This window comes from Desmodus rotundus, chromosome 7, assembly GCF_022682495.2.
Source record: "Desmodus rotundus isolate HL8 chromosome 7, HLdesRot8A.1, whole genome shotgun sequence".
Lineage (NCBI taxonomy): Eukaryota > Metazoa > Chordata > Mammalia > Chiroptera > Phyllostomidae > Desmodus > Desmodus rotundus.
In genome coordinates this window covers 80,262,410-80,285,058 of record NC_071393.1, presented here as the reverse complement: position 1 = coordinate 80,285,058, position 22,649 = coordinate 80,262,410, and the positions used below count along the sequence as shown (strand labels likewise).

General features: G+C 41.0%; 1 pseudogene; it reads right to left on the bottom strand.

The window, feature by feature from the left end:
* LOC112311049 (T-complex protein 1 subunit zeta pseudogene) overlaps positions 1–20,628 on the bottom strand; it is a 92,304-nt pseudogene extending 71,676 nt beyond the window's left edge.
* Positions 20,629–22,649: the final 2,021 nt, after the last annotated feature.

Sequence of the window (22,649 nt, the reverse complement as noted above, 5' to 3'; positions counted from 1 at the left end):
AAATAAATGACTTTAGTTTATCGGCGCACATTTAAAATCCTACCAAACAACATTTTTGAAAGTTTATCTTTTATTTTCTACTCTCTTGAGATGATTTCTCAGCAATGGGAAAGGCCCAGGTCATTTGGTATATTTTAAAATAAAAATAAATGCCAAAATAAATATTACAAAAGCTGATACAGATTAAAAATTTGCATTTAAGGTATTAGCACGTTCACTACAGAAAATGCAATTTAATAAAACTTGCTATTTCAAACATAATTATAGGATTTATTTTAAAATTTAAATTGTCACCTATAAGTACAATACTATAATCTGGTAATGAGACAAAAGTTTACAATGTTTTGATGAAGGTCATCTTTTCCAATCCTGTTGGTTCACCTCCATAATTACATATGTAAATAACTTTATCTGTCCATAGTACCAGAAATTTAACTCTCAGGCAGTCATTGAATGGAAGGCTCTGGCCACAAGAACCTCTGCCCCTTGCATTCTACTCATAGGCCCTCACCACCTTACTTCACTCTGCCGGCTCATAGCGCCGAGTAAGGTCTGGGAGTGGGAGGTGACGTGAGGAACTAGGTGATTCTTACCAGTGGTTCTCAAAGGCACGTCCTAGACGGATTGGGAACCACTAGGGACATTTTGAGCTGACCTGTCTTAAAAATCCAATTTTTTAAAAACTAAACTGGCTTTGTTCTTACGATGAAACACAGAAGCAGGCACTCGGGGCCCAGGAGCTCCCGAATTTTCCAGCCACCACTGTGAAGGGAATGAGCCTTTCTCCAGCAGAAAAGTCTCCATAGAACCATAGAAAATGCCTGCACTCCACATGCCTGGCTGGAATGCACCCTGGTGGGCCCAGTGTGGCACGCTGTTCCCCGTAACATAACCAGAGGGCAGGGTGCCTGGCCGAAAATAAGTCCAACAAGTGGGGTGCTGAGGCAGCCATCCTAGCTGGGGAGAGTCTTGGCTAAATCACATTCCAGAAGGAGAAAAAGGGAGAGAAAGCTACAGGTAAACTATAAAGCAATACATGAGTTTACTGTTACTCTTACCATTTGCAGCCACCAGCAAATTACTAGGTGATGTTATTTGCTGATTAATCATCTCTTTTGATGGAAGGATTCTACCTGGGTTGGTGTTGTTACCAAGTCAAAACAAAGCTCTGTGAACCTAAAAAGTTATATATTGTGCTGACATTTATTTTGATTTTGAAGGTTACCTTTCATATTATAAAGGAAGATTTGGGGTATTGCTAAAAAATTATTTATTTCCCCATTCCCTTCCTCCCCAATGAAATCCCTCAAAGCCAGTGCAAATGTCACCTTCATAAATTCTTTTGACAGCTCTCTCTCCAGCCAAAATCAACAGCTCATTCCTCTGCACTCTGAAAGCTTGCAATTTATACCTTTTATTAGCATTTACGTCCCTGTGCCTCATATGGTGGTTGGTCCATGTTGTCTACTCACTAGATGACAGCCCTGAAGGAGCAGGGCCCATGTCACCTCTGCTTCCCCCCGGCTGGTGTCATGAGTTGCAATGGACAAGTGCTCATGAAACATCCGCTAAATTAAAATTTGTCGTCCTCCAACAGAAGTCACACACTGGCAGGCCAGAGGCCAGAGATACAACATTTGATATAATGGCCTATGGGCAGATTGTACATGAAACTGTGGATGTCTGGCGTTTCCCTTGGCTATCAACGGCGTGGGCAGAGTGGCAGTTGCTCCTCTGGAGGGGGCATACTCCCTCCAGTTGTTCACAGCTGCCTGTCCGCTGTGGATGCCCTTTTCACTGAGACCCCATTCCCCGACCTGCTTCGAAGTGGGTTAAGACCGAATGCCTCCATGAAGGAACGTGTGAGCGCACTTAACGTGCAGGGGGCTCAGAACCCAGGACTGTCTGTTCGCCTGGGTAGATCGTTAATAGGCCAACTGCCAAATAATCAATTGGTTTGCTATGCTGTACGATTTAATTTAGTTTTTAAGGTGACAAAATGTAATCTGATCATATTTTGGTTAATTGTTTAATACTTAATGGCTTTGTTTATCAAGCTTCAGCTTAAAGTCACTACAGATAAGATTAATAAAAATGGTAACAGCTAGTTCTTACTGGTCTGAGTTTTCACGAGCGAGACACTGTTACAGCACCTTCCTCCTTAATTATTCCTGGAATCCACACAAGGCCTGTCCCTGAGGTCACTGTTTCCCCACTTTCCACTTTTTCCTTGGCCTGCTCCCCCCTGCTCCCTCCTCCCACTGTGCTAGAGAATGGGGTTCTGGTAACGGCTCCCAGGTCACCAAGGGCAACGAATATTTTCTCAGTGCTCAGTGTATCTGATCTCTTGGCAATTCTGGTACTATTGACCATGCTGCCTTTTCTTAAAGCTTGCTCATCCTTTGGTTACTGCGGTTGTCTGGCTTCTCTCTGTCCAAAGTCTTCCCTTGAGTATTTTCCTCCACCTGATGATTAACATTTGAGTCCTTCACAGCTGGGTTGGGCTCCTCTTTTCTTATCGTTCTGTACATTCTTCCTAAGAACACATGTTCATGTCCTACACTGTAATTACTATCTGTATGCTAGTGACACACAAATATATTTATAGCCCACGCCTCTTCTTTGGGCTCTAGATCATGTAGGCCATTGTCCACGTGGCATCTTCACTTGGATGTTTCAAGAGCATCTCAAGTTTAATTTATCCAAAAACATATTTACATCTCCTCTCAAATTGGTCCTTTCCCAGGGTTTTCTAGCTAGTAAATATCACAGCCATTTAGTTGGACAAGTGAGAAAACTGGAAATCATCTGCTTCACCTCCCTCCCTACCAAATGACGGCCATCGCTAAGCCTGGGTATTCTGTCATTCCAAGAGCCTTGAATCTGTCCACTTGTTCCCATCTTTGCCATCCCATACTGGTCCAAGTTACCATTATCTACCACCTGAAAACTTCACTGATTGTTAACTGGTGTCCTCTAGTTCGTTCCTACACAGAACCAGAGTAACACAAATGCTAATGTGACTAGGTTTAAAGGACCCTTTTAGTGGCTTCCCGTTGCTCTTAAAGACCAGAATGGCTGAAAAGGATGTGCACAATCTGGCCCCCACCTACTTCCTTAGCCTCACTTATCATTACCCTCCAGTACGATCTGTGCACCAGTCACACTGGACTTCCCACGTTTCTAAATGCTGCACAGTCCTTCCCATGAAAGCACCTTTGCTCGCAGTGGTTCCTCTGTCCAAATACCTCTATTTCTAGACTGCCCCTCCCCAGCTAGACATTTGTGTTTCTTTTTTAGAGGCCAACTCAAACATCCGTACCCCAGAAAGTCTTTTTTAAACTGCTTTAGAGTGTTTTCTCTGTAAGGGCACTAATTATAGTTTATAATTATAGATTCATTTTTGTGGCTCTGACTTGTGTGTCTTTACCACACTGTGTTTTTTGTTCATTGTCTCCTGAGGAGTCTCCTTGGCCTCTACACAATGCAGTGAATAAACATACATATTCCAAGGGATAAAAGGTGTTCCTTAAATTATTGAACAGAAATATCTGAGCCCTATGTCCAGCCTAGCTAAACAACCTGTTGTACTTCATCACCTCTCAGCCATACCTACATAAACTATATAGAGAGTAAAGGTAATAGAAATGCTTTAATTGAAAAATAAGAACAGATTTCTATGCATGTGGGTTCATGCATCTTTACCCATACCCTAAATCTGAAATTGTACTTTCAAAGAAGAAAGCATCAAAGATGGATGGCTAGTGGCAGAATATTTAAATTGCTTCAGTAAGCCATTAAATGGAAACTGGGAACAATATTTTGATTGATTCAGCACAACAAACCAATTGCACTGATATGCCTCTAAATTGCTACTATTATGATCTTTAGTAATTGCGTAGTGTAAATTATTTGTCAATCAAGTACTCAATATACCACATGAGCTCAAGAAAATTAGGCTAGATATGATAATTAGGTGAAAGTGTGATTATTACATAAAAATGAACACGAGGCTTGTATCAATTTTGTAGTTATATGTGGCCATCTTGGTCCTTATATACTGCACTAATAATTATTCCATTACTTTAAGATTCCTTCTAAAGGAATCTTAACACATACCTGAACTCACATTACATTTCTACATCTGAGCCAAAGAAAAGCATGAGATTGGTTTTAGATTTATTTTTTAAATCCATTGTTTTACTGGTTTCAATTTTCAATAATTGTTTCTGTAACTGAAAATGTCCTGATATGGTTGCCAGAGACTGGTGAAACTTTACGGAGTTCTTCTCAGGGTCTTGTAGGCAGACTTCCAGAAAAGACATACATAACTCAGAAGCAAGAGAGATCATAGCAAATATTTTAAAGTAAAAGAGTTGTTTCTCTAGGCTCTGAAATATTTTCTTAAAACAGGCATATTAACAGTCAAAGACAAGTATCTCTCAAGCAGTTTAATGGAAAATTTCACCAGGTTTTTGTTTGGTCTCTGAGACACTGATTTTCAATGACCCCAGTTCATCTCTACGTAAAGGAGAAAATGCCATCTTTCCTGTACCTGTGGCATTCCTCATCTAGATTGTTTCCAAACCAGAACAGACCTCCAGTAAACACGAAGTAAGAGATAGTCTTTGGTTAAAGCAAGTATTTTGGTTAGAACCTGGAGTTTGTTTTTGTTGGAAAGCTGATCAATCACGGACCTGAAGTGTTAGGTTAGATGGAGTCAGCGCTTCACTGCTCTTTCTGAGCATTGAGAATCATTTGGAAATCGAATCTTCTAACACAATCAATGACTGTCATTTATCTTCCAAAGGCACATTTGACTAATCAGATTCCTCAATTTTCCTCTAGCCTGACTTTCAACCATGCTTCCTATTAAGATAGAGGAGAAACACAGAGCTCTCTTTTCAACTGCTTTCTATACAATTAACATCAAAGAGAAATAAGTGACTCAGAGTCACAGATAAAAAATTAGCCAATTATATCCTGAAACAGGGACAAACAATCATGTCAATAAAATTGACTGGCACAAGAAGCCAGACCCATAAAGGCGGGACGTTTGGCAAAATGTAAGACTGCAGAATCTCACTCTCCTTCCAGTCTGTCACCCACAACTGGACAAATGGACAATGGATAATAGAGACTTTAAAAAAAGGCGTCATAGCTCTGGCGGGGGTCATTCAGGGCCAATTTATCCAGCAGGGTATGAGTTTGTGGAATGAACAAAAAGCACTTCCTTTTTTTCCCTAAGCAAAACTTCACATAGAGGCATTAACTTAGCAGCCCTTGGGACAGATGAATGTTATTTTTCAGACATAATTCTTTTTTCCCCTGGCATATAATTTGGAGGGGAAGAGAGCCATCAGTTTAAAAATTCAAATACTTAAATCTTTGAACACTGTTTGCCAGACACTAAGAATGAATGGCTTGATTCAAGGTCATGCCCCTGTGCAATGAAACGACTAGCCGGAAGCATCACTGAGCCAGCCGCTGCACACTCTTAATGGGGCAACATTCTGAGTGGTTGGGGTACCTGAGGCACATCCACCTGGATTAAGCGCACAGACCAGGTGATCCGAAGTGATGGGTTCTATTGCTCCATGGTGTTTTCATCCAGTTGATTAGACACACCTTCAATTTTTACCAGTTTACAGATAGAGATGCTCAGTGCATTTCAATTTGCAGTGACATTATTAAGGGGCTAGAAAGTAAGCTGTCGTTGGTTATCTGAACCCTGTGTGGTATAGATAGTAAGCTAGAAGCCCTGTTACCCCTTGTGTCTGAATCCCTCCCCCGGAGAAAGTTAGGTGCTTAGAGAGGTCTATTAACTATTTAAGGCCTCTTAGAATACCATTTAATGCATTATTGCTACAGTAATGCACTCTTACCCTTACAAAGGAGCAGAGTGGCCATTTATGTGGGAGATGGAGAAATGCCACACTAGCGTGGCCCTGACTTCCTCCTAACCTTCTTGAGTCAGGCCATTTCAGAGGGGAGTGGCCGATATCTATTGTCAAGTGTGGGGCTGGGAGAGGGCTTGCTCTTATCTAGGACATAAATTTGTACTCTTATAATTACAGTGTTTTTTAAAGCTCATGCACCCCAATGTACATAGCAGCACAATTTACAATAGCCAAGTGAAACAACCTAAGTGTCCATCAGTAAATGAGTAGATCAAAAAACTGTGGTGCATTTACACAATGGAATACTGTGCAGCAGAAAGAACTTTCACGGCAGCATGGATGGGACTGGAGAACATTATGCTAACTGAGATAAGCCAGGTGGTAAAAGACAAATACCATATGATCTCACCTATAAGTTTAACATAATCAACAAAATAAACAAACAAGCAAAATATAATCAGAGACATTGACATAAAGAACAAACTGACAGTAACCAGAGGGGAGGAGGGAGGGGATAATTGGGGGATAGAAAGGGAAGGGTCGTTAAGGAACATGTATAAAGGACCCATGGACAAAGCCAAAGTGAGGTAGGATTGAGGCTGGGAGGTGGGTGGTGGGTGGGATGGGGGAAAGAGGTGGCAGGAAAATGCAGAAAACTGTACCTAAACAACCATAAAAATAAATAAATAAATGCTAAAAAAAACCCCAAAAATGAAGAAAATAAATAAAAGCCCAACAACTGAGAGTAAATTTCTAATAATCAAAATACAGTTTGGACACAGTTTCTGAAAGCATCACTTGCTCTTTTTGCTTGTTTATTACATTTATTTCTTTACCTTTAAGACCAGAATTGCATTGGTAATAAAATGCCTTTATATGTGAGGACAAGAGATGTGGAAGAGCCACAGTGCCCCTTGTCCTGTGTCCCTTCAGATCAGACTAACTGTTTCCTTGCACAGTGTCCAGAGGGCCACTCTGGAACATGGGGGGTGGGCTAGGTAACCCTCCAGGTCAGGCCAGTGCCCACAGCTGCCAAGTGAAGATGAGGAAATGAATCATGCTTTGCGATATCCACGTGAAGGTCTGATGACCAGAGTAGTGGAAGCTGGAGTTGAATAGAAATGTCTTTGAAATTTTAATTTTCATATTATATAACAGATCCCTGACCCCATTCATAAAGCATCAAAGTTTAGACTCAGACTTCACTGTTCTTAAAGACAACAGGCCTCTATTACATGAGTTGAAAAAGAAAATCCCAAGATCAGCTAATTTGAGTCCTTGGCAATTTCCTTTCCTTTTTTTTAAAGAAATATTTCCCCCTTTATATCACTGACCAAGCTTAAGTCCACTGGGACTTAACAGAACTCCCCTGCCTGTGAGTGATTTTGAGAACGACTACAAGCTACCTGGAGGGAGACGGGTCACCTCTTCAAAGGTGTTTCCTGGGCTGACTTGCCAGGCCAGGCGGCTCATGCAGTCTTTGATCAGAACATGGATAACAGGCCTCGGGGTGGTCGTGGGGGCCACTTCTCTCCAGCGTGTTTGACAAGTGTCATCATGGCAGGCACACTGAGTCTAAGCAGGGCCCGCCTGAAGAGAAAGAAGACTAATTCCAGAGAGGTGGCCTGCAGCACAGTCCCGAGTATTGAAGTCAGTTTGTGTTTAAGCTTCTCAGCAGGCCTTTCCGTGAACACTGACTGAAGGCAACAGTGCGGGAGGGAGGAAGGGTGTGGAGAGAAATGCTTATCACTCCCACCTCCAAGTTTTTTAATAAATTAACAGACTTTCTTTTCTTAGAGCGGTTTCAGGTTCAGAGAAAAATATGTGGAAAGAACGGAAGGTTCTCACGGACACCCTCACCTCCTTGCATTCTTACTTTTCCCTACTGAGGACATCTTATGTTAGTGGTGCATTTGTTATGATTAGTAGGCCGATATTAACACATGATCATTAAAGTCCATAGGTTCACTCTAGGTGATGCATGTTCTATGCGTACATTCAATATACATTTTGACAAAGGTGTAATGACATGTTTCCAGCACAACAGTATCCTACGGAATAGTGCCACTGCCCCCCATCCCCTGTGCTCTGTCTATTCATTGCTCCCATCCCCCAGCCCTGGGCAGCCACTGGTCTTTTTGCTGTTCCTGTAGTTTTCCCTTTTTCAGAATGTGGTGTAACTGAAATCGTACAATATGTACTGTTTTCAGATTGCCTTCTTTCACTTAACCATACGCGTTGAGGTTTTTTTCATGTCCTTTTGTGATTTGATACATCATTTCTTTCTATTGCTGAATAATATTCCATAGTTCGTCTATCCCTTCACCTAGTAAAGGACATCACTCTTGGTTGCTTCTAAGTTTTGGCAATTATGAAAAAGCTTCTATAAACATTCATGTGCAGGTATTTGAGTTGACAAAAATTTTCTTTCTATTTTTTAGTGTGGAAATTTGAGAATTTTAGGTACACACTGCTTGGGTCCAGATTCATATACCTCGTAGGTCAAGGGAGAAAGACACGCGCGATAACCGTACATCCTAGATGCAGCACGCTGCTGGGCGTTACAGTTGTTGGATAAACATTGCTCAGGGGAACAACTGAGTGACCCGATAAATAGGCTCACTGTGGGCACAGTGGACTGAATTTTGTCCACCAAAATTCATATGTTGAAGATTTAACCCACAGTGTGATTGTATTTGGAGAAGGGGCCTTTAAGGATATAATTAAAGTTAAATGAGGTCGTAAAAGTGGGTCCCTAATCTGATAGGACTGGTGTCCTCATATGAAGAGGAAAAGACACTACACATAGAGAAAGGTCACGTGAGGACATAGTGAGAAAGTTGCCCTCTGCAATCTGGGAAGAGGAGTCTTACCAGAAATCGACCCTGGAAACTTGACCTTAGACTTTCAGCCTCTAGAATTTTGAAAAATAAAGTTTTGTTGTTTAAGTCATCCAGCTTGGTATTTGTCATGGCAACCCGAGCAAACTAATACATGGGTCTGTTGTCTATGGTGTGGTTGCAGAGGTCGAGGGAAAGAGGTTGGAGAGGAAGCTTTGTCTGTCCTGGCCCCCTGTGGGTTTGCTTGGCTCAGATATGACTTCCTGCTGCAGTAGGTGCCAAAAGGGGCTCTGATAACGAGTCTCAGATTATTTCCTTGGAATTAACTTCTAGATGCAAAATTCCTCAAGGTAGAATTTCTGGGTTAAAGGGTATATTCAGTTTTAAACATTGTTAGGTGTCGTCCAATTACCAACAACACCCATTCACATATTTTTAGTTTTTAGAAGTATTTATTTTACCAATGCTGGCTATTGTTCCTATAAAAAAACAAAAGTAAAAAAAAATTAATTTCATAGCAAAAAAACCTTGTTAATTTCAAACAAAACACATCTAACAGCTTTAAAAAATTTGTATTTATTTGAAATTATTGAAGTAACGTCTTTTTATATTTTTGTGGTCATTCTTTTTTCCATTGTGACTAGCAATTCATATATTTTATTTCTTTTACAGACTATGTACTCATATTTTCTTAAGTTAAAAGAAACCTTTGTATATTGAGACTATTGTATTTGCCACATGAATTACACGTTTTCCACTACTTTTTCTTTTGATAATTAATGGTGTTTAGGTATCTCTCATAGGCAAATCTTCTAATTTTTATGTTACTGCAATAAATTTGATATATTCATTTTTGGTTTCTGCTTTAGCTTTACATGCAGACGTCCTCATCCACAGCAAGGTTACATAAATAGTTTTCTATAGTTTTATCTATAGTTTGCTGTCTTGATTTTTGCAGTTTAATCTTTAACAATATCTGTGCATAAAGGACTCTTTTGAATATTTTAAAAGAAGTGTGAACCAACTTCCTTCTCTCCTACTCTTACCTCTATTTTTCACTGAGTTCTTGAGAAAATTCAAACTGAATTTGAAGATTTTCCATCAATCAAGGTCAAGGACACAGAGCTATGATGAGAAGAAGAAAAGAAAAAAAGAGATCAAGGGAAGTTTTTTGGTTTACAATGTCAAGTAGAAAAGTAACTTTAGTTTTTCTCTCTTCTAAATGAGCAGGTTGGACAGGGTGACCTGTGGGGCTCTCTTCCAGCTCAACTTCATAAGATTTGAGGATTCTGAGGGCCAACCCCATCTCTCATCTCATCCTTCTAAAATGAGACTAGTGTACACTAACCATCACTAAGCTGAAATGACTTTTAAACTCAGGAAATCCTGGAACCTGAAAGGATCTTCAAGAACTTTTAACCTCCATTGGATCATTTTCCCAATAAGGACACAGAGTCCCTGAGATGTTAATGGATCTACCCAAGGTCCACAACTGGTCAGCTGCAAAGCCCGCCAGGGGCTCAGACCCCAAATCTTCACGATGCTTTCCCTCTGCCTCCGCTCTGGCCATCTCTTCATTTTCTCTTGCCTTTCATTTCTTGTCACTTCTTTCAGTGTGAACTTCATTTCACTCCTCATAATCGCTCCCATCCAGTGGACGTGACACTTTTTGACAGTGAAAGCTGAGGAAGAAGGTGCCTTACACTGGGAAAAATGTAATGGATAGAGTCTCCCTCTTAGGAAATTTGTCACTGAAGGCCACTGCATGCCTTAGTCCCTCTCAGGCACTTTAAAGCCTTTTCCCCTGAGAACCGAGAGATCTTTCCATGTCTCTTCCGAGAATCTGATTACAACCAAAGCAACAGACTTCCATTTTTGCCTAAAAGCAATGAAATGATTACCTATGTCCTTAATTTAAATTCTCACTGACAGCTCAGATGCTGTTGCAGCTGGAGGAGGCAAGCTGACCTTCACATCTATTGTCAATGTAGAGACAAGGGGGAATTTTATTGACCAGGGAGGATAATATGCATTAGGGAAGCCAAGCAAGGATGCTCTGACCTATCGGAATATAGTGCAGGGTCAAAAGGCACAGGATTAGAGCTCTGTGGCATCATTAGCGTAAATGCCAATTTTGTCCCTTTGTGTGCTCTGCTGCGGCACTCCTCTGTCTGTACCTTGGGGACTAGCAAGAGTCTCTTTTAGTGGCTCTTTGCTTATCTGTGGTATTGAGAAAAGCTTGCTGCCAGCCTCTTGGGGCTGCCTCTTGAAAAAAAAGGAAAACAGCCAATTGCAACATCACAGATCCCAGAAATTCCATCTGCATATTTCCAGAGCCTCGGGTACATTGGGTCACTCCTTAGGGGAACCGTTTACTGTATTTGCCTTTAGAAATGAACCCTCAGAAATCACTCAAGGGAATGCCCAATAAACAATTCTGCTTTCTTTTTCCCCCTTCCATTCCCCAGCTAAGTGTCTCTGAAAAGCTCCTCCCTGGGGATACTTGTTCTTGGTGATATCAGGCCCTAGTCATGCATTAGACTGCTGGATATTTTTGTTGTTTATTTCTTTCCTCAATTTCCATGTATGGGGAATTTATGAGCTCATCAGAGGTCCTGGGAACCCGCTGTCTTAGGGGCCACAGTGCTGTTCTAAGTGGCAAGTGCTGGCCTATGTGATTGACATACATTTTCTCATTAAGGAGGTATTACTAGTGTCCCCATTTGAGAAATGAAGACACTGAGGCACAAAAAATGTTAAGTAACTTTCCCAAGGTGACAGAGCCAGTTGTAATGTGAACCCAGACATTTTGCTTATCAAGTTCATGCCTTTAATTATTGCCCTTTTCACCAGAAATCTTCTCCCCCTTCCACCCTTCCTTCTTTTTTTTTTTTTTTTGTTTACAAATCTTTAAAAAGGTAAGAAACTGCTCTCAGCTCCAGGGCCATAAAAAGTTTGCTGACTCCTGTTCCAATCTAAAGCATTGGTTTGAATTACATCACTAAGAATATTTTAATTGCAACTAATGGAAAGCCTAGACTAAAATGACTTAAGTGGGGGCAGGGGGGCATAGGTGGCGGTGGAAGAGAGTATAGGGGAGATAAATGATAATGGGAAAAATACAATAAAAATAATATAAAAATAAAATGGCTTAAGCAAAGGGAAGAGAGATTTTACTGGATCATGTCACTGAAAAACCCAGGAGACTCTTGGGTGTTAGGTGGGACTCGAGACGAGGTTCACAACTTCCTCCCCAAACCTCCATGTCTCTGCTTCTCTTGGCTTTGCCCTCCTCAGCAGGTGAGTTTCACCCCCATGTGGCTCCACTCATTGCAGCAGAAATGCACAATCCTAACCACTACTTCTTTGCCCCACATCATAGAAATCGCTTCCAGTAACTCTCTGGAAGATGGAAAAAGTTTCTTTCTCAATAGCTCCAAGCAAACATCTCACATCTGATAGGCTCATACTGAATGGCATGTTCATCTATTAACCAATAACTGTAGCCCAAGAATGGACCTTCTTACTATCTTAATCTAATGTCACCTAAGTATTACAGAGTATGGGAGAGGATTGGTTTTTCCAGTGGAAATACAGACCCTTGCTGTGCAGAGTGGCCCGCGGAGCAGCAGTGGCAGCAGGAGCAGCAGTGGCGGCAGCAACAGCAGGGAGAAATACAGTCTCAGGTCCCACTTCAGACCTGCTAAATCAGAATCTGTTTTCACAGGACCCCCAGACGACTCCTCTGTGCATCCAAGTCTGAAATGCACTGATTACTAAGAATGGAATGGATGCTGAGCAGTAGCAACAGGTGCCTGCCACACAAATTTTTTGTTATGGCATTAAATTGATTCTGGCTGCCTTTCCATTGAGGAAATGACAAAATGAGTTGAGCAGTTACCATTAATCAGTTTGAATGTTGTCAATGACAAATAAGAAATATCCAACTCACCAGGCTTAAAGAGTAGGGGAGATAATTATCTAGTATAACGAAATGTTACAATGTAGAGTAGTTATTGGGCTGTTCATTCTTTTTAAAACCTCTCCTTAAAGATTCAGTGGTTCTCTCCTCACATTTTAATGGCAGTGTCTGGAGTCCATGCCTACCTCTAAACGCATCTCTCCATTGCTGGCCTGGCTATCAGGGTTTATCTCAGATGAGATTCATGAGAGGGAGTGAATGCCAAAACCAAATCAGGTCCCCATGAGTCAGCAAGGAGGAAAGGCCACTGATACCCAGGGACCAGATAGAGCATCTTTGGTGTATTTGTAGAACTTCTTAAGGTTGCTCCTGTTTATGCCAGTACTTATGTTAGGATGCTTCATTTCTGCTTAAGCAGTTGTTATGTTAAAGCTCTACCTTAAAGTAATTAACTTTAGTTGTCTATATATCTTGTTTTTTAAAATGAAGCAAGGACAATTTTAATAAGAAAATAGCTTAAAAATATTTCATAATGAGACTTTGGATTACACATAACAAAAAGCAAAATAAATTTAAGAAGACACTTGACATAATCCCTTATGAAAAGGCCTTATTTGATTTGTCTTGCGGCCACACCACTTCCTTTCCCAAGGCCTGCAGCTGGGGGTCAGACTGTCTGTATCAACCAGGATCACGAGAGGTTTTGGCACCCTCCGATTTAAGCCCTGGGGTACACATTTAAATGGTCATATTTGGTCTGCTTCACAATGACATTCTTCTGCAAGGAAGGAGAAATAGAGTATGTGGTTGGTGTGAAAGAGTAAAACCAGATACACTTGCCAGTGGGCAGGAGAAAGAGAAAGTTGGGGGTGTTTTCACACTTAGGCTTGTTTTCCTTCATTAGAGCAAAAGAGCAAAATCATTCTCAGTTTCCTAAGAACAAGGACCAGCGCTGGGATGAATGAGAAGGCAGTTAATTATGCCCAATGCTGTGTTAATCTCTTATGGACGATGTGAGTGTTTGTTAGAAAAGGGGGGACAATCTCAGGACCCCAGGGGGCTGCAGCCAGTGAATGGCTCCCCTCTCTACAGGGATCTGTTTAATAAGGGGCGCTCCAGCCGCCCTCGGCCCCCCGCCTTGTGGCCCTCTAGTCTGTTGTAGTAGGGGGCAGTGGGTGGTTTTGCACTGGCTTTATTTGGTGGCTGAATGGACTGTTTCCTCAGGATTTCTTTTGTTCCCATTTTATTAGCAATGGCCTGTGCAGAAAAGAGTTTGGGACAAGTGCGGATTCTGGGGGGAGGTTATATAACAGATTCACAGGCTTCAGAATGGTCGTGCTGGCACTTGACCTGTCACCAGTAGCTTTTACTCTTACGGCCTGGTTGTTTTTGAACATTCTTCTTGGCTTTTACAACAGAAGAAGCATTTGCTATAATGAAAGTCCTATAGCTTCCAACCCCTATATCGGGCCCTTAAAATGCTATAGCTCATTTATAGTGCTTTCAATCACCCTTGGCAACGTGTACTGTTATTTTCATTCAAAATATGAGCAATTGAGGCTTAGAGTGAGAGGTTGCGGTTTGCTCATAGTGCTAGATCCAGAGTTAAAACACAGCTTCAGTTTACACTGGAGCTTTGGTACCTGGGGCTTGTACTCTTTACTGCCCAAGGTTCCACCCTGTTCTCTGGGGCCCAGCGGCAGCCTCCTGCGTTGGAGAGAGTGCGGAGCCCAGGAGCAGAGGCCGAAGGCTTGGAAACCACAGGCTCACAGACTGCCCTTTAGGTGATTGTTCCAGAAGCAAACCAGGAAACACCGCCCTCACTTCTGTGACCCAAGCCCTCAGGTTATTATCTGGGGTGTGTTCCTGCTTCTCCAGGAAGAAAATGGTTATCCATTACTGCATTCCCAGAAGCTGGTAGTGTCTAACATGTGGCCAGAAAACCACCAACTTTAAATTGCTGCTGTGTGACATTGAGCGAGGTACTAAACACCTCTGAGTTTTAAAAGATAGTGCCAGTTATGCAGCTGTGTTTGCTCAGAGGATCAAATAAAATGAGACAAAGAATATAAATTGTTTAGCTCAGTCTCTGCACAGGGCAGGCTTTTGATAAATGGTAGCTATTATCATCATAATAGTATTTTGCCAATGTTGAAAATAGTGTTTCAACTGTATTTCTTTTCCTTTATATATATATGAAAGTTTATTTCAAAAGTCACAAAGGTAGAAAAAGTGAGCCATACAAGAAATGGGGTCACAGGACAAGTTATAGAGGCAGAAGAAGGGGAGAGAAAAGTACAGGTTGCCTGTCTCGGGGGAAGGACTTGGGGGAGTCAAGGTGTGCTCCTGGGAGGGAGAGCAAAGACTCCTCTGTCCTTCTTCTGTGTGTTTCTAAGAGAGTGAAGCTCGGGGTTGCCTGGCTGCAGAAAACTTGGTCTGTTTTCTTAAGGCAAGAACACTTGTTGTGTTTCATAACTCCCAAGAAATGAGTTTCCTGTCACTTACTCACATAGGTTAGCGAGTAGTGGGCCTGAATTCTCACCATGGTGGGCAGTGCTACTCCGGATTGCGGTTTCACACTGTCTCTCCCACAGCTCTGTTACCTGGGGCTTAACTGCTCTCCCATTCCTGACCTACCAGAGCCCCATTATTTCAAGATACAAACATCAGAATATTCCCCTCCCCGGTAATAAACAGACTAACATTTTTCCCCAATGAGTATTTTAAAACTAGAGATTTGTATGGCTCATTCAGAACCATTTTACCAGGAGAGGCAGCTGCAGGGAAAATGAATTTAAAGGACACATGAAAGATGAACTCAGCCTGTCTTTGCCGTAACAGAAATATTGCTATTATTAATATCATACACTTAGAGAGGGCTGCTTTCCCAAGGAGCTCAAAGCATTGCAAATATATTATCTTATTTCTCCTTGCCACATGCAAGGGAGGTAAAAGACAGCAATGGGCAATCTTCAGGAAAAAACACTGTTTACTAAAGTGCATTTGGATTGAACTGGAACCAGACCAAATCATCCCAGTCTGGTTGAAAGAGAGCTAATGAGTCATATTCCCAGGAGGACCTTACTTCCTGTTATACATCCTGGAATGCCTGGGAGGTGAGCACTCCCTCTGAGTGAGTCACCTGCACCCACCCAACCCTTGGGGGAAGAAGGCTTGGAGTCCCTGGGTCATTCAGCAGCCTTCAGGACTGACAGCTCACCTGGGGGCCCCACATTTGCAGCTCCTGGTCAAGTGGCTGAGTAGTTCCTGCAGTTGGCATTTGGTTAGTCTTCACTTCTGATCATCTCCAAGGGATTTCATGGAATTCTGCAAGTAGCAGACTCAGGAGTGTTTCCCATTACAAAGGACCTCTCCCTCTGAAGGACGTTGGATACATTTAGGATTAGGCTGGGGAAGACGCTCTGAACTGGGCTCTCCTGTTACTCTAGCAATGGGAGAATCACTGTAGTGCTGTACACCCAAGAAGCTGTCTGCAAATTCGCACATTTATTGCATGCTCTACCCCCTCAGCCTTAGCTCTGATCTTGGGCAGGTGCCACTTAAGTTCATCCTCGATGAAATTTGACTCAACAAAGAGCTAGCCATAAAGGACTCCAGACCCACTTAGGTTATGCTGCATCTGAGCTGGAGCCTAGTGAAGGCCTCACTCCCATGTTTGCAGGTGATGGGAAGTTTGAATGAAGTTAGAGGCCCGTGGGGACAAGTGAGACCACTCAGAAGGCTACCCCAGTACTGTGGGATGGAGAAATCTTTAGATGTCACTTCCTGACAGGCTGGAATCTCAAATCCCAGATCCACTTGTACTTACCCCTATGTTCTTGGAAAGTAACTTTCTGAGGTTCAGTCTCCCCATCTGTGAAATAAGAATCGTGACATATATTGAGAGGTGTGGTTACAAAGGCACAAAACAGGCTCTCCCTCCTGAAGGGAGCTCAGTAGAAGACTGTGGGATCCTTTACCTCCCTGTTTGGCTTTCAGGCACAAATGACAGGATGCCACTGGTGTTTTCAGGAAATGGTAAAATTTGGTACATCCATCTGGGAAAATGCTGGCATTTCATACCTATTTATCGTAAGAACATGCATTCATTTGTTTTTTCAATCATCAAGTGAACAAACCCTTACGAAACTATGGCCACTGGGTTAAATACTATAGACACCATGATGGAAAAGGACAGAACCTCTGCCCTCAAGGTGGCTATTCCGTTTGGCTATTTTTTTCCCCTTGGCTGGTGAGAGAAACACTCCAGGTGGCCTGAGTAGACCTTCCGTCCATAAGGCAGTGAAAGGAAACAGCAAACACTCTTCTGAGTTGACGTGGCCCAGGGATTCAGCAGCTCCGACCACACCAATTACAGGGTTTACTGTCAGGGCTGACCTTTGAGAAGATTGCCTCAATTATAAAAGGTCAATATCTCCTGGTTCTGGCACAAAAAGTCCCAAGAAGGTGGTGAAATACAGCCAAATCACTCCATGGAGGTCTTCGGCCTTTGCCATTCAGCAGTGACCCAAGGCAAGCAGACACCTTTGTAACATGGTGGTTAAGTAGTTTGGGCAGGCAAGGTGTGTGCTGGAAAATTAGCACGTACATCTTAATATAGGTATGTTGTATGGGCTTTTTTATTAGCAATTCAAAATGCATTCTCATACCTAGTTAGTGGTTACTCCTCAATGAATTACAAAGGTCATACATTTCACCATACAAAAGTTAAGGTGTATTAGGGCAATATTAGGTAGCTTTCAGAGAACTCATTCCTCCAGGTAGAAGAAAAAGCGGGCAAGGACATTCAGTTTTAAGTTTCTGTTTTTCATCTTGATGCCTTGGCACAAACTCCAAGAAGAGAAATTATATCCTCTGACGTTACTTGTGAGAATAATAGTGACCCTTGATCAAGATGTAATTTCTGATCATAAAGCTCCATTTTTGCAAACTGCAAGACCCCATCCCTCAGCATACAAAGAGTAGAAAACAGACCAGGTAGAATGTTTTCTTCAGAGGGACAAGTGAAGGGACAAGAGTTCAGAGAAAACAGTTGAGCTGGGCCAGAGCTACCGCGATTCTGTGAAATTGCCTTCCCACCTGCATAGCTCCTTCTGTGAACCAGCCCCAGCCCCATGTGCACACCAGTTCCAGAGAGATGTCCTCTGTGTCACCAGATAGGAAAACTGGTTTAGTACCAGTCTAGAGGTGCAAAGTCAGGTGGAAACTTAATTTTTATGCACATTTTCATATAGCTTAGATTTTGCTGTCAGGGAGGAGGCTTTAATTAAAAAAAAAAAAAAGATTTTACTTATTTATTTTTTAGAAAGGGGGAAGGAGAGAGACAGAAAAGGAGAGAAACATCAATAAGTTGACTCTTGCATGCCCACAACCAGCAACCTGGCCCACAACCCAGGTATGTGCCCTGACCAGGAGACAAACCGGTGACCTTTTTTGCTTTGCGGGACATTATTCAACACACTGGGCCATACCAATCAGGGCAGAAGGCTATAATTCTAACTCTTGTGCTCTAGAGTTAGAAATTACTTTATTTTGTTTTGTTTTGTTTTGTTGTTTAACTCTAGTTATCAGAGTTAAGATTTTGACTGAAGATTTTGTTTAATTTAGTCTGTATTATATTCATTTTCCATTACCATTTAGTCCTCTTATACTTCCCTCCCCCCAGCAATCTCCACATTGTGAAGACTTTTTTACATAGTAATCTTATATTTCTTTGCTAACTTTTCAGAGTAATGCTGTCAGTAGGAATCTGACAGTTAAATATTTGTGTTGCCCATTGCGTAGTCCTCTAATTTATAAAACTTAGACTTTATAGAACTTCATCCAAAATTACTCTATCCAGCAAAGCTATCATTTAGAACGGAAGGGCAGATAAAGTGCATCCCAGATAAGGTCAAGTTAAAGGAGTTCATCATCACCAAGCCCTTATTATATGAGACATTAAAGGGACTCAGTAAGAAAAAGAAGAAGATCAAAATGATGAACAGTAATATGACAACAAACTCACAACTATCAACAAGTGAATCTAAAAAAAACCCTAAGTAAACAACTAGAAAAGGAACAGAATTACAGAAATGGAGATCACATGGAGGTTATCAGTGGGGGGGGAGGAGGGGGGGAGAATGGGGGAAAAGGTACAGGAAATAAGAAGCATAAATGGCAGGTACAAAATAGACGGGGGGAGGTTAAGAATAGTATAAGAAAAGGAGAAGCCAAAGAACTTATATGTACAACCCATGGCCATGACCTAAGGGGTGGGAGTGCTGGTGGAAGGGGGCAATGCAGGGCAGAGAGGAATAAAGGGGAGAAAAAAATGGGACTACTATAATAGCATAATCAATAAAATATATTTAAAAAACAAGAGAACTTCAAATAAGGTATTCAACTTCTGGGTCACAAGGTCTATGGATGGGTTGAAATCCCTATAATTATATGCAAGCAATTTTGAATATGCATATTTTTTTCCTGTAGGAAAAAGCTGATGCTCTTATCAGATTTTCAAAGCAGTTAGTGACCTAGAACCTGTTAAAGACACCAACCTAGACAGTGTCGTTAACTCAGGTAGCTAATAGCTGACTGATGGAGATTGTAACTAGATTGAGAAGCAGGAGGGGGAGATCTGGAGGCAGTAAGAAAAGGTGATTCTCAGTCCCCTGCAAACTAAGAGCATTTTAATCATGGGCCTGGGGTGTGGCTCAGATGAAATATATTTTGTTTTTTGTGTCTATGTTCTAGCTATACCATGAGATTTCATCCCACCATTCTGTGTTGAGATTCTTATGAAAAATTACATATAAATTGTAATTTCACAGACTTTGCATCGCCAGCAAATAGGAAACCTTTGTAAATTTGAATTGTCTGGCATACTGGCAAGACACAGTTTTCCTGTACCAAAGGAATACTATTTCTATTACTCAATCTTCTGTGTAACTAGTAATGGATAGCTAAAAAGCACAGAGAAAATGAGAACTACCAGAACCCAAATAACCCAACAGAAGGGTATGGAGAAAAGAAATGGTTCATAAAATGAAAGAGAATTGCTTAAAATCTTCCTAAGTAATAAGCTCATATATTAGAAAATATACTTATAAAACAAGATTTGAATGCTATGAAAAAGAAATACTCGGAGAACAAGAGAAAAGAAGTCTCCTGCTAATTAAACACAATTGCCAAAATAGAAAAAAATCAATAAAAGAATTAAATGTAAGAAATTTCTTAGAAAATAGAAGAAAGCAGGAAAATGGGACAGAGGAATTCAAAAAAAGATAAATGACATGGGGAAAGGAAATATCCAGGGGGTTCATATTAAATTGATAAACCTCCTAAAAGGAAAGAATTGAGAAAACAAAAGTAAGTAAATAATCAGTAAGAAAAAGATTTTTCCCAGATCCCTAAAACTGGGATCTTTCCATTGAAAGAGAGCACCAAATGCTGATTTCAATAATAGAAACTCTTATCTAGTCATAGCCTCATGAAGTCAGAACACCAGGGATAAGGAGAAGACCCACAACCCTATCAGACATTATTATTTTTTTTAAACCCACAAAGGAAAAAGAATACAGCTGACATTAATCTTCTCAGAAGCAACTTTGGATGCTAGAAAACAGTGAGCAAGTAACTTCAAGGTTTTGAGGAAAATGATGTTCAACCTAAAATTTTATGCCTACTTAAATGGAATGTTAGAACAGAAATCTTTTTAGATATCAAAGACTCCGAAAATCAGATTGAGAAGGGTAAAGAAGAGCGGCTAAACAGCAACCAGAGCATTGTCAAGATTAGGTCACAACTTGGTCTGGTGGGACAGTACACTGCTCACCACGGAGAACTGATGGTGTGGCTTGTCTCGCTGCTGCTGCTGCTGCTGGCCCTGGACCCGGGCCCTCGCAGTGCTGTGTGGAGTCCACAAAAACTCAGTATTCTGGCTTCTGCTGCCACCATGCTCCATGGCCTCCATCTGTTTGAGTCACCAGTTCTCAAGTCAAAATCCTGAGTAAGGAAATCTGGTGGGTATATCTCAGGTACTGTTTCATGGTCTAGAAGTGGAGTCGATTAGAAAGTGGGCTATAGGCATTTGGAGCTGCCATTATAGAAACTTGAGCTTTGACCCCCAAAGATTCATCCAGTAGATGATTCCCCTTACATAAAAAGAAAATTTAGATTCTGAGTAGAAATATTGACATATGTCTTTTCAGAATAATTTGAACATACTTGGTGATATTCTAGAAGCTGAAATGCAAACAAAATATTTTTTTAAAAATTAGAAACTCCAAAAATATAAGCAAAAGAGAAAGAGCACAGTGGTTTCACTATGAGGCAAAATAGAAGTTGTTTGACTTTATGCAGTTGATTGAGTATAATGGAATAAAATGCTTTTAACTTGGCTGCTAGAAATGTTTCTACCAATGACTCTGGGATCATGAAGTGAGGTTTGCAAAGAAAGAAATGTAAGCCAGGCCTGTGGTTTAATAGAGCAACGAACAAAATGAACAAAATTTACATGATCATAATGATGTAAACAGGATTTTTCTTGGCAATGCAACGGGTAGGTGGCTGAAATGAGGGAGGAGAGAGTAGGAGAAAGGGTGGGGGAAAGGTAGGACACAAATATCTTCATCTTACAAATGCAGCATCAAAAATATATAGAAAGTCAATGGGACAAGAAATAGAATAGCATTTCAAGCTACAAAGAGAAGTGCTAAGAAAAAAAATCAAAGCAATTTAACTATCAAATGCTGAAAGAAGAGGAGAAGGAGGCAACCTAAGTGACCCAGACCTTCCTTTCACATTTGGAATTCAATAGAAAAGTTTCTAAATTTAACAAATCAAGACATGGTATTATAAGACACCCAGGAGATATGGTGATAACCTCAGAACAACGGAAACCTGACTAGAGTTGAGATTGCTTTTCGGGAGGACTGGGGTGAAGAGATGAAACACAGGAGGCCCTGCTTTCAGTCTTACCTCTTGAGTTATTATGTGTATATGCAACTTTAATTTAATTAAATTGACTTTAAATTAAAAATAGGTAAGTCAGCATCTTTGCAAAGCAACTCAAGTGGTATTTATTTATTTATTTGCTCTATTTCATGAGTAGAATAAAAGATGGACCTGTGCTATTAAAAACTGGTTAGAAACCAAATTACTTTAAAAATAGTTTATAACATTTTAATTTTACTGAAAATTATTCCAGTGAAGATATTTAAGAAACATTTTAAACGTGTAATATATGTGAGATCACTGTGAAATATAAGAAAAGCATGTTTTCCAACTCTTTTTGGCAAGTCTAGACTCCCATGGATTTATTTTCTTTTTCTCTTTTTGTCTCTGTGTGTGTGTGTGTGTGTGTTACCTCTTGAGTTTCAGTTTTAGAAGACATCGGCAAAGGTCTGCAATAGGAAACTGTATTTTCTAACTAGGCACTTTGACAGAGGTTGTGGAGTCCCACAATTAATTCTGGTCTGTAGATCAACGGATTGCATAACAGGCAGATCAGCCTTGACAGCGTGGAACAAATACTGTCATCAGTGAAATCCTAACAATACAAAACAATTGACTGTAAATCTAGGTCAGTTTGTCTGCTTTGAAACATTTTTCCTCTGTACTATTTCACACTTAACTAGTCCTTATTGTGTACTTGACATGTTTTCTCATTTTTCATAGGCAATTTGGAACCTTTATTTATTAAATACAAAGAGTATTTACCTAGGAGAGGTGAATGTGCAGAACACGGATGGCATAGTTAACTTGAATTTTTAACACAGCACAGTGAACCAAACCGCATACATAACCTGAGGTTTTGAAATAATACCAACAGCTAGTGTCAGTGTCAGGGGGCTGTGGGGAGGGGAACAGGTCTACTAAAAGCACGAGGGTAGGGCAGCACTCTGTCTCCAGAAGACAAGAATATCTGGATTTGGAGCTGGTATCTCACTGAAGAACATGAGGAAGGACAAAAGCAGACAGGAA